The sequence below is a fragment of the Gossypium arboreum genome, chromosome 8 (assembly GCF_025698485.1).
Source record: "Gossypium arboreum isolate Shixiya-1 chromosome 8, ASM2569848v2, whole genome shotgun sequence".
NCBI lineage: Eukaryota > Viridiplantae > Streptophyta > Magnoliopsida > Malvales > Malvaceae > Gossypium > Gossypium arboreum.
The window spans coordinates 119,461,805-119,474,405 of record NC_069077.1 but is presented as its reverse complement, the minus strand read 5'-3'; the positions used below and the strand labels follow the sequence as shown (position 1 = coordinate 119,474,405).

At 35.2% G+C, this 12,601-nt stretch overlaps 1 non-coding gene across 1 annotated transcript; it reads left to right on the top strand.

Moving 5' to 3' along the window:
• Window positions 1–6,177: 6,177 nt before the first annotated feature.
• Window positions 6,178–6,284, top strand: LOC128279570 (small nucleolar RNA R71). The gene has a single exon (XR_008269772.1). It is a non-coding gene; the product is annotated as a small nucleolar RNA R71 (small nucleolar RNA).
• Window positions 6,285–12,601: the final 6,317 nt, after the last annotated feature.

Genomic DNA, 12,601 nt, shown 5'->3' with positions numbered 1-12,601 from the left:
TGGCCGCACACATATACATCACAAAGTACTTAAAACAACCGAGGTAGTCCTATACATGCCATATCCAAAACTCAACTAAAGGAGTACCAAAAAGGGCTTTGATAGTGTGGTTGACTTCAACTTCTATGATCCCGAATCCGATCGCTAACGAGCAAAATCTATAAACAAAGAAACAAAGAAACGGAGTAAGCAATTTATGCTTAGTAAGTTTCGAGCCATAATATACACACAACCAAAGCATAGCATTCAAGTAGCTAAACAATAATTCATATGTACAATTTCTCAATGACATGCTTACTTCACAATCCCAACTCTTATATTCATACACAAATAACGGCCTAGTTAATGCCGATAGCTCATTTATCATTAGAGCGAATATTCGTACGCATTTACTCATAGTGTGCAAAGCACACACAAAACATACCTTGTTGGGAATTTCACAAATGCAATAACTGAAAATTTTCCAGCAGCTTATAAATTTCAAATCACATACCTTCGGAGTTTATCCGGATATAGCTACTCGTTCAAAACACCTTCGGGACATAGCCCGGTTATGGTAACCCGCACAAATGCCTTCGGGACTTAACCCGGATATCACAACTCGCACAATTGCCTTCGGGCTTAGCCCGGATATCATAGCTCGCACAATTGCCTTCGGGCTTAGCCCGGATATCACAATTCGCACAATTGCCTTGGGCTTAGCCCGATATCACAATCGCACATTCATACACATCTTTGTTTAAATTTCATAACAAACTTTTATGCACAATTTACTTAATCAAGAATATCATTTCGGCTCAATGGCCACATACAAGGGCACAATTTCGATTGCTTATTACTTCGTTCAATCGAATCAAAATCTAAGTTTCGATACTCGAAAACTTACCTCGGATGTTGTCGAATGATTCCGATGGCTATTCGACTACTTTTTCCTTCCCTTTATCGGATTTGGTCCCTCTTTGCTCTTGAGCTTAATTTAACAATTAAATTGATTCAATCATTTGAGTATCAAAAAGAGGAACTCAAGGCACTTAGCCCACATATATTCACTAGACATTAAAGTCACATAAGTACGGAATTCATGAATCGACTCAACACACAAAGCCTTCAACATGCTTACTCATGGCCGAACAACACAACCTCTTAGGCACTCATTCATGGTCGATTATGCATGTTGATGTTGAGGCCAATTACGTGTTTAATACCACACATGAATGGCACACATTTTACTAGCTAATGCTTTACATATTGTAGCTCAATACACATCTATCATTTACTTCATAATCAAAACATAATCACATGAAAATACATACTTTGAGGTAGTATATATGCCATACCAATACATCATGTGCAAACATGTATACACATATAGGTGCAAGGTCAATCTCAAGGGGTTCATACCCATCCAAACACAAATTTTTACCAATCAAGTAACAAGCATAAATCATGCTCATGAATGCACCATGGCCGAATACATCACAACCATACCCTTTCAACTTCGGTCATGGTTAAACAAAGAATTCAATGTCCTACTCAAGAATACTAAAAAGAAATTTCAAGAGTAGTCAATCCATCATTACATGCATCATCAACAAGCTTCACATTTAGCATGCAATGGCTTTAACACAATATCAACCTTGGCCAAATACCATTTTCATGGCATAACAAGGATTTGAACCATGGCTAACATGCACATCAAGTTAGCAACCAAAACAAGCATGAATCTCATGACACAACCTCAAACATACCTTAATCTTGATGCAAGTATAGCCAAATCTCCTTCTAGTTCTCTTCTAAACCAAGCATGAAGCAAAAATCCTTCCTTTTTCCTTAGTATTTTCGGCCAAAGAAGAGAAAAATGGATGAACAAAATTTTTTTTCTTTCTTTCTCTACAACTCACGGCAACAAAGGGGGGCATCCACACTCTTTTTTTTTTGTTCATTATTTCCCCTTTTTTCTCCATTTCTTTATTCTTTCTAACATGATCCATTAACTAGACATGTTTGGAACATGTTCCCTTTGCCCATGCTTTTTATTTTATTATTTCTAACATCCACCATTAACAAAACATGTTCAAGACATGTTTTCTTTAGCCCATCTTCATTACCATGGCCGGCCACTTCCTATAGTTGGCTAAATTGACATGCAAATCCCTCATGTCTTTACTTCATGCATTATTTGGCCACTTAAAAATTCACCTATCACATTTTCAAGTCCTAACACATGGGTCCTTTCTTATGAATTAGCACCTAATTAATAAAATCAAGGCACGAAATATTTACGCATACAAATTCCACATACAATAAGCACAGAATATAACACCTAATTATTCTTGTGACTCGGTTTTGTGGTCCCGAAACCACTCTTCGACTAGGGTCACGTTAGGGGTGTCACATATTTGAAAAATACCCATAGGTGAAATTTGTGTATTTTGGTGTTTTATGATAGAATATGAGGTTTTGAATTATGTTAGACAACTTGTGCTACCCGGTTTTAAGTGAAAACGAGTAAAAGGGCTTAATCGTTAAAAATACCTAATACTCATAAGTACATGTTAGAGTGTGAATTTGATGTTTCCATAGAAGGGAAAAATGAGGAAAATGTCATAAAAAATAAGAAAATAGGATGAGGATTAATTTACGAGCCTTGGGGCAAAAGTGTAAATATGTGAAAGTTTAGGGGCAAAATGGTAATTTTGCCAAAGTTCGTATTAGGGGCTATTTTGATGAATGTATGTATTAAATAAAATTAATTTGGTATTATAGATCAAGAGAAACAAGATTCAAGTCGAGATCGAGGGAAAAACAAAGTTTACGAGGAATAGGCTCGATTGCTAATATTTTGTATCGAGGTAAGTTCATGTGTAAATAAGGTAAAATAATTTTTATTTTAAGTGATTTAATGATATTTGTATGATATGATATTTATTATCATGAAATATTATGCTTTGTGAATTATTATTTGGTAATATGCAAATTATGTGAACAACTTGATAAGTATGAGATGTTAGCAAGTATCGGTTTTTACATTTCGAAGAAGGTGATCAAAATGTAAAATTGAGAAGAATCCCGTTTGGACCTTGGGAATAGATTAGGGTACAAGTTGCACGTCACTAGGATGGTTGAGTTTCGAACTCGTTGAGTTGAGTCCGAGTTCGTGAGATGTAACTGGGCATCCGAGCTCGTTGAGTTGAGTCCGAGTTCGTTTATGGGCGGGTTACATGGTAGCTTGACTACATAGATTTCAGAAGCTATTGAGCTTGTTTAGCTATGAGTATAGCACTTATGTGCACACTATCCGCGTATCCGAAATTATATTCTAATGTGTTCAACGGGAGAATCATAAGAGAATAGAGAGAGTACTTAAAACGAAAGTGATTCGATGAGGACTGTGTTGAAGAAGTGAAAATGAATAGGTATGAATTTAATCCTTGGTTGAGAATTTGGTAAGACAAAATTGTGGTAAGATAGTAAGTATTCTTATGACATTAGTGTCTTAATGATGTTTATGTTGGATTGCATGATCATGTTACTTGTTATTTACATGTGAACTTACTAAGCATTTATGCTTACTCCCTCCTTTTCACACATTGTAGTTTTGACAAGCCGGCTTGAGAATTAGGATAGGTCGAAGGCTCGTTCACACTATCTGAAGACCTAAATTGGTAAAATGGCTTGTATATTTTGAATGTGGCATGTATAGTACTATACTCACTTTGTGTAAATGATCTTATGATATGATTATGATTTGGTAAGAAAAGGGTTTGTAAATGATTAGCCATTAGAATGACCAATCTAAATCATATTTGATGTCATGTATATTTAAAATGCTATTCAATCCATGAAAATCTATAGTAAAGTAAAATTTGCTATAAAACAGAATATTGCCGCAGCAATGATGTGAATTTGAAAAATCACTAAAAATAGTAAGAAATGGAATTAAATGATGAATAAGTATGAAATCGAAGCTTGATGAGTCTATTTTCATATGGATGAAACAAAACAGGTAAATGAGTTACATTTTATGAGATATTTAAGTTTGGTGGAACAGGGTCAGAGTGACCTCTGAATCCCCTGTTCTGAATTTAAAAATCTACCATAAATTGTAAAAAAATAATTAGGAGTTTTAACTTACATTTATGAAATCCTTATTGAGTCTAGTTTTATGAGAAACAAACGGCATAATCATTAAAACTCTGTACAGAGAGATATCTAATTCGAAATACACAGGGGTCAGAGTAGTCGAACCCTATAACAGGGGAGATTTTAACTAATAAACTGTACTAATTGGTCTGACCAAAAATTCTATAAAATAGATAGATATATGAGTATAGTTTCAAGGAAAATTTACAGATCTTAATTTCTAGTTTCGAAACTCAAGATATGAATTTTTAAGCTACTGTGTTGCAGATTGACAGTTTATTGCGAAAGTTGGAATAATTGATTTAAAATTCTTTAAATGATAAATTAAGTGTAGTAACACCTCAAGCTCTACTCTGGTGACGGTCTCGAGCGTGAGGGCATTACAATCACTCTGCTTGAGTGGGTCTTCGCCACTGTCGAAATTGCTGTGGAAAAATCTAGTGAACTCCTCCACTGCTGTTTCTATCAACCCAATGGCATGACATTCAACATTAACATCAGCACATTTCAAAGCATTAAATACATTGAAGGTACCCTGCTTATCATTTACCCTCATGGTCAGCTCATCTTTCTGCACATCAATTAACATTCTGCCAGTAACAAGAAAAGGTCTTCCAAGACTAATTGACACATCTTGGTTAGCTTCACATTCTAAAGTAAGGAAATCCGCAGGAAAGATAAATTTATCTACTCTTACCAGCATATCTTCAATTTTACCTTCTTGATATGCGTAGGATTGATTAACCAATTGCAAAGTAACTATAGTAGGTCTTGCTTTTCCAATTCTGAGTTTTCTAAAAATAGAAATAGGCATTAGATTTATACTCACTCCTAGATTACATAATGCATTACCAACAATAATGGTTTCCATTTGAACATGGGATAGTAAAACTCCTTAGGTCCTTCAGTTTTAGAGGTAATTTATTTTTCAACACTATTGTGCACCCTTTAGTGAGAGCGACATTCTCAAATTCTCCCAATCTATATTTTTTGACAATATATCTTTCATAAATTTCATGTAATTGGGCATTTGCTCCAAAGTTTCAACTAGTGGTAGGTTGATGTGGAGTTGCTTCAATACATCCAAAAATCTTTTGAACTGAATATTCTACTTAGAATTGTGAAATCACTGAGGAAAATGTAGAATTGGTCATCCTTCAAGTTGATGATATTGTTTTTCCGTGACATTCTTGTTGACAAAATGATTTGATTCTACCACAACATTTTGCTGCTTACCCTTTTTAAGTTTAGTATGTTTTTTAGATGACTCTAAGATCTTTACATGGTTGTTATTTGAGTTATCCTCTCCTGCCATGGCATATTGGGAAACATCATCAAGTTGAGTTCCACTTCTAAGAGTGATGGCCTTACACTATTCCTTCCCTTGTGATCTCAAATTCTCGGTATCACTTGGCAATTCTCCTTGTGGTCTCAAATTCAAAGCATTCACTATTTGGCCCACTTGATTCTTAAGAGCTCAGAGAGATGCAGCCTGACTCTGAATTACAGCATCATTCTTGGATATATATTCCTCCAACAAGGCTTCAATAAATGACGATGATGATGATGAAGCTAATGCCTGACCCAGCTAGACATTTTGCTTAGGCATAGGATGATTATAACCAGGCGGTGTACTATTGGCATTCTGTCTTGAGCATTGTCAAAATTCCCCACACCTTGATTATTCCAACTAAAGTTTGGATGTTGCTTGCAACCTGGATTATACATGTTGGAATAGGGGTTATTGTTATAACACACGAAAGCTTGGTTGATTTCATATTCCAAATTGTAGTGGGCTTTCATTGTTTTGATCATATTAGCCAAAGAAGATACTTGTGTTGTTGACGAAGTGATTGCATCTAGCTCCATGGTACCAACAAATATTGATAATCATTGTTGGCAATCTTCTCCCAAATTTCATATGCTTCATTATAAGATTTATCCAACAAAGTATCATTAGTAGAAGCATCAACTACCATTCTCGTTTGTACATTCAACCCATTATAGTATATCTCCATTTGAGTCCAGTGTTGAAATCCATGTATCAGACACTTTCGAATTAAGTCTTTCAATCGTTCCCAAGCTTCATATAGTGTTTCATCCTCTGACTAACGAAAAGATGTGATGCCATTTCTAAGCTTGGCATTCATATTTGAGGGATTATACCATAGCAAAAATCTTTGGCAAAGATCATTCCATGACGTCACTGTTCCTGACGGCAAAGCATTTAGCCATGCTCTTGCATGATCTCTTAAAGAATATGGGAACAATTTAAGTCACAAAGTGTCTTCAAGAACACCCTATTATCTAAACGAGTTACAGAACTCTAGAAAAAGTCTTAAATGCAGTCTTGGATTTTCAGTGTGTAATCCACTAAACTATAACATCTAAAATATTATCAGTTTTAGCTTAAATTACTGAGCCTATATTTATGTTCTGACTATCCCTGGATTTAGGTAATCCAAAATTGGCACAACATGCTCTTGGATTGGTTTGTCTCAGTCATCTATCACCCTACAAATAGGAGGATTAATATCTTAACCATTCAGATTATCATTGAAACCAAGATCATTCCCATTCTTAGCCCTTTTTCATAGTTTTTTCCACCTTCTTTGTAAATTTCTTTCGATCTTTAGGTCAAAAGGATACTCTTTGTTAGTAGGAATGCCTCTTCTTATGCACTAATGGAAAACCTATAGAAATTAAAAAAAATTAAGTTAAATAAAATTGATGGAATTACGTAAAATAACAAAACCAAATTTCACCAAATTGCTGATCCTTGGCAATAGCGCTAAAAAAGTTGTTGCGTTTGAAATGGTATGCGAATTGTGCAAGTATACATGTCGAATCAAGAAATAAAGTGATAAGTGAGATCGTCTCCATAGGGATCAGATTAGGTATAAAAGTGGTCAAGTTATTATAATGAATTGTGATTAATGTTATGGCAAAACTAAGAATCTCTAAGTTTATTAAAAGAAACCTACTATAGACCAATTACAATAGGAGTTAGGGTATTCTATTTTTAGTGGTCAATTTTCAAGAAACTATCCTAAGCTAAAATCACCTAATCCACTACACAATTTTCTACAGCTATTGAAGAATTAATCTCCTCATTAAACATTACAAACAAATATATACTCATCACAATCTAAACAGTCCTTGGAAATCATGTGTCATGGCAGAATGAATGAAAAAATGAACAAAAATACTAGCATGAACATACTTAACTAAATATCTAATGCATTCTACATGCACAACACATCCCCAAACCTAAGGAATACATTGTCCTTAATGCATGAACGGATAAGAATCATAAAGGCAAAAACATATATATATATATAAAATGATATGACAAAAATTATGAATGCATGATGCAATACAATAAAAAGACAAACAAATGCAGAAAAAATTGATTAAATGCTAGGAGCTAAGTTTTCATTACTACTTTAATTTCTGTGCGTAGATTTGAGTGTAGCATGCTTGTAGCACAACTTTTGTTTCAACCCATTGGTGGCACTTCCTCCTCCTCATCACTAGATTTGCTAAGATTATCAATAAGCTTATTGACCTCTCGATCTTGTCTAGACACAATCGATGGAGGTGGGACATTAGCAGTGATATCCATTGCTGGCGCAGGAGTTGGAGTTGCTTTTACTTCTTCCTCATTATCAGTCTCAATATTGATTGATTCAGTATTATCTTCTTCCATAGGTTCTTCTTCTTCTTGCCTTTCAGTAGCAGGATGTGTGGGGATAGAATCTGTCGCACCGGCCTCTGTTTCACCTTCCCCTTCCTCTTTATCTACATGTAATTCCTTAGGATAGTTAGGAAATACAGACATAGGATTGGTGAAATTCTTTTGAAAGGACCTCTTTATGATAGCATCTCTCCTTTCCACATAGGCCCAAAATATAACCATTTGTTCTTGTGCCTGTGCCAGGTCTATAGCAATCCGCAGTTGTTGAGTCTCAAATAGATTGAGCCGCTTGTGTAACTTCTCGAAGGAGTTGAACACTTGCTACTCAAAGATGCCATTAGTAGTAGAGGGTGGTGCTGTGTCACAAGTGGGGGTAGAAGAGGCAGTGGCAGAACTAGGAGGTTGGTGCTGTGATAAATTATTCCCTGAAATCTTCACAACAATATGCTTTGTAATGGCCCTTTGTTTGGGGTAAAATCTTCATTGGCTTAGACAAAGACATTCACAAGCTGGCATAGCGCGGTGATGAGAGAGGAAAAATGTAACACCCTAATACCCGTGTCCAATATTAATTTAAGTAATTACAACAATAACAGCATGTTTCCATGAGTAACTTCTATAGTATGCACATACTAAAACAATGGTAAAAATTGTAAGGTGTTTTTTCTCCTCTTGATCGAATATACATACATAATGTATCTCGAATGCTTAACATGTTAGTTCAAGCATAACATAATCACACTCATATCACAATATGAACTCATATGTCAAGTTGATTTCACTTCAAGATATATATTTAAACCATTATCACATCCATACATAGAACTTTAGCCAAATTCGCATGACCTTATATATACAATACTATCAAAATAGCAAACCTCCCAAAATATTATTCTATACATTCCATAATGTTTATTTGAGTTTTAAACAAAGGTACCAAAAAGGGGTTGTCAAAAGATGCGATGACTTCGTAAGGGATCCAAGCTTTCCTCGACAAGATGATCTATACAAAACCAATAAACACACCAAGTGAGTTATTAACTCAATAGGTCCTAAGAAATTTTAAAAAGAATGTAATGATCCAATTATCTTAACAAAAATTAAAGTTTCAATCTAATATTAGCTGAATTCAAACAGGATATCATAAGGAAATCTTATGTCACATGTGTACATTATGAATTTGGTACATACTTACCCGAATTCACTATGTACTCCTACACTATTTAATCGCAAATTAAAAAGACCATGGTCAATATCATATGCATATTGTTGGCGTATATATATATAAATGACAAACAAGGTTCAATTAATCAAATAAAGCACAAACCAAGCCGCTCCATCTATAAATCAAATCTCCAATCCATTTAGATTCATTTATCACTAATTTATATCTTTGTTAAATTATATACTAATTGAGCCGATTACCTTTCTCTTCTTACTCTCTTCCCAAGCATTATCTATTAATATACAGATTTAGATCAAGTCCCATGTCTAATATCCATGCGCATTTCATTATTCCCAGTTTAAAGTTTAAAACTTTTTCATTTGCACAAGCAATTCTCTACGATCGATATCGCACACTTAGTGCTCAATTTAAAGGTCCGCACCCATAGTGCTCTTACTCATTTGCACACATAGTGCCACGTTTCCTCGCACACATAGTGCTATGTAATCTCGCACACATAGTGCCACGTAGTTTTTGCACACATAGTGCCTGTGACAGCCCTAAATTGACCCTAGTCGGAAAGTGGTTTCGGGACCACTAAACCGAGTCATAAAAATAATTAACCGTCATAATTGATGCTCATTATATGTGCATATGCATGTGTGAAAATTTCATGTTTGGATTTTGTTAATTGTAAGTGAATTTTATCAAATAGGACTTATGTGAGAAAATTTAGAAATGTGCTAGGCAAATGTAAGGTGGCCTATTAATACATGTGGGAAAGTGTTTGTCCTTGCATGTCAAATTAGCCAAAATGAAGCATGATGGCCGGCCATGCTATGGGTGGAAACATGTCTCCAACATGTTAGGCTAGTGATGTATGTAGGAAACAATAAAATAGAAAGCTAGTATTAAAGAAATGGAAAAAAAGAAAATGTTGACAACAAAAAATAATGTGTGGATGCCCCATTGCCGTGACTAAGCAAAGAAAGAAAAAAATTGTTGCTCATCCTTGGGTTGTCTTGGCCGAATAGAAGAAAGGGAAGAAGGGGGAAGAGCTTGAGAAAAAAAAATCGGCTATGGTGGTTGCTAGACTAAGGTATGTTTGATGATATTCCATGCATGCATGCATCTTTTAGTTGTTAGTTTAAGTTCTACCTAGCCCATGGTTTGAATTTTTACTATTGATGGGGATGATATTCGGCCATGGGTGTTGTCTTTCTTGGATGGTGTTTTGATGTTGTGGTGATGAGGCATGAAGATGATTGAGCTTGAGTGTTTAATAAAAGGATTGGATGTGAGAGTGTGTGAGGAGTAGAAATGATGGGTCTTAGCAACTTCATGAAGGTTCGCCATGGTGCTTGAATATTGTACTTGTGTTTAACCCTTGGATTAATAAGTTATATGGTTAGAGTAGGTGTGGGTAACCGAATATGAGAGCATGAATAGATGAAGAGTTTGGTAAATTGATATGTGGTAAATGTTAAGTGTAAAAATGCAATGGAAATGATAGAATAATGTTGCACATTCGGCTATAGTAGGCATGTTGATGATCTTATTTAGACAATTAGACATAAAAGGGTGGTAATGAGGTTGGAATTGTTGAATGGCTAGTTGGGTAATGAATGAAGCATTCGGCCATATGAAAAGAAAATGGGTCAAGTGTTCATGAGATGAGATTTTGTGTTTAGGTGAATTAATGATGATAGTATAGTTGATGTCATGTATATATGTATGCATATTCGGCCATCAAATTAATAGCATAGGTGATGTCGAGTCTAAGCTTTAGCACATTCGGCTATGTAAGTATGCCCATTTATGATATTACCTTTGATTGTATAAAATCGACTAAAATGGGTAGTTAGTAAGGGTGGTTACCTAATATACGAATATGTATATGTGTATGTGTAATTGGATTATTGATAGTATGGTGATTTCATAAGGTTATTAGCCGAATAGCTCAAAAGCATAAGGTAGAAAGATATGCAATTTGCTATGTGTCTCCTATGCTATGAAATCATTAATATTTTGATATAAATATTTAGCAAGATGGTTAAACTAGTTAATTTATTGATTAAGCTCAAGAAGCTAAAGGTGGAGAATCAAGCAAAGGCAAAGGAAAGAACATCGAGTAGCCGAGTTGGAACCATTTTACCCAATACAAGGTAAGTCATTAAGCATATATTTGGTATTGACTTAAATGATCTTAATATCTATGCAATTGTGTTTAATGAGATGATATGTATGTGTATGGAATGATGACATTATTGAATGTAAAAAGGTAGTGAAATGTGTAGAGTGTTTGGTCTCGGCACTAAGTGTGCGGGCAATAAGTGGGCGCGGTGACAAGATTGGCACTAAGTGTGCAAGCTTGAAATATATGGCACTAAGTGTGCGAACTTAAATTATATGGCACTATGTGTGCGAGCTTAAATCACATGGCACTAAGTGTGCGAAATCGATTATTAAGCACTATGTGTGCGAACTTAATGTATATATCTCCGATCGATTATTCACATGGAGGTTGTGACTTTATCGAGTTGATCATGGACAACGGAAAGAGTAAGTACCTTGAGCTCATGGTGAATAGGCTCTATGTTCACGCTCGGGGTTGAGCTTGGTAAGTTTTGTACCTATGTGATGATTACAATTGCGGTCACGTAAATAAGGTATTGTGGAATAGATGAAAGTTCATTATTTTCATGATTGTAGCGAAAATGAGATGATGTATGGAAATGCCACAATTATCCTATTGAATAGTATATGAAATGTCATTGGGTGAATTGGTATGAGATTGAACCGAAGGGTCTAAGGGACCATGGTGTAGTTCGGTATGGATGGAGTATATAGCCCCGTTTCATTGTTTCATTTTGTGATAATTTTGGTTGTGAAATGCTTATGACTTACTGAGTTATATACTCACTCGGTGTTTGCTTGTCACCTATTTTAGGTCTCTTGGACTCATCTCTTTTTGTGTGCTCGGAACCGTCATCGAAGTTATCACACCGGCGAGCAATCTTTGGTATTGTCTTCTTAGTCGATCTAGGAGAACATTTGGCATGTATAGGCTCTTTTGTTTTGTTGAATTTTGGGTTGTAAACTTTAAGCCATGCGAAAATGGCCTATGTGGTCGGTTGAGTGTGGTTCTAAAACCTATAGTCACGAGTCTTAGAAATCTTAATTTTGATAAGGTGGCCATAATTTGTGTTATGTATGATGAATTATAGCTTGGCCATGGAAGAATTCTAAAATAGTCATTGTTTGCTTTAGTAACAGATGCTGACAGCAGCAGTGATGTGAGATTGAAAAATCACTAAAAATAGTAGGAATGGAATTAAATAGTGAATAAATTATGTAATTGAACCTTGATGAACCTACTTTCATATGAAAGAAACGAAATGGTCATATGAGTCGGATTTTAAGAGATATTCAAGATTTCGCGAAACAGGGCCAGAACGGTTTCTGGATCCCCTGTTCTGACTTTGAAAATTCACTATAAATTAACCAGAGGGAATTAGAAGTTATGCTCTACATTTACAGATTTCTTTGTGAGTTTATTTTCATTAGAAACAAACGGCATAAGTGTTGGAGCCCTG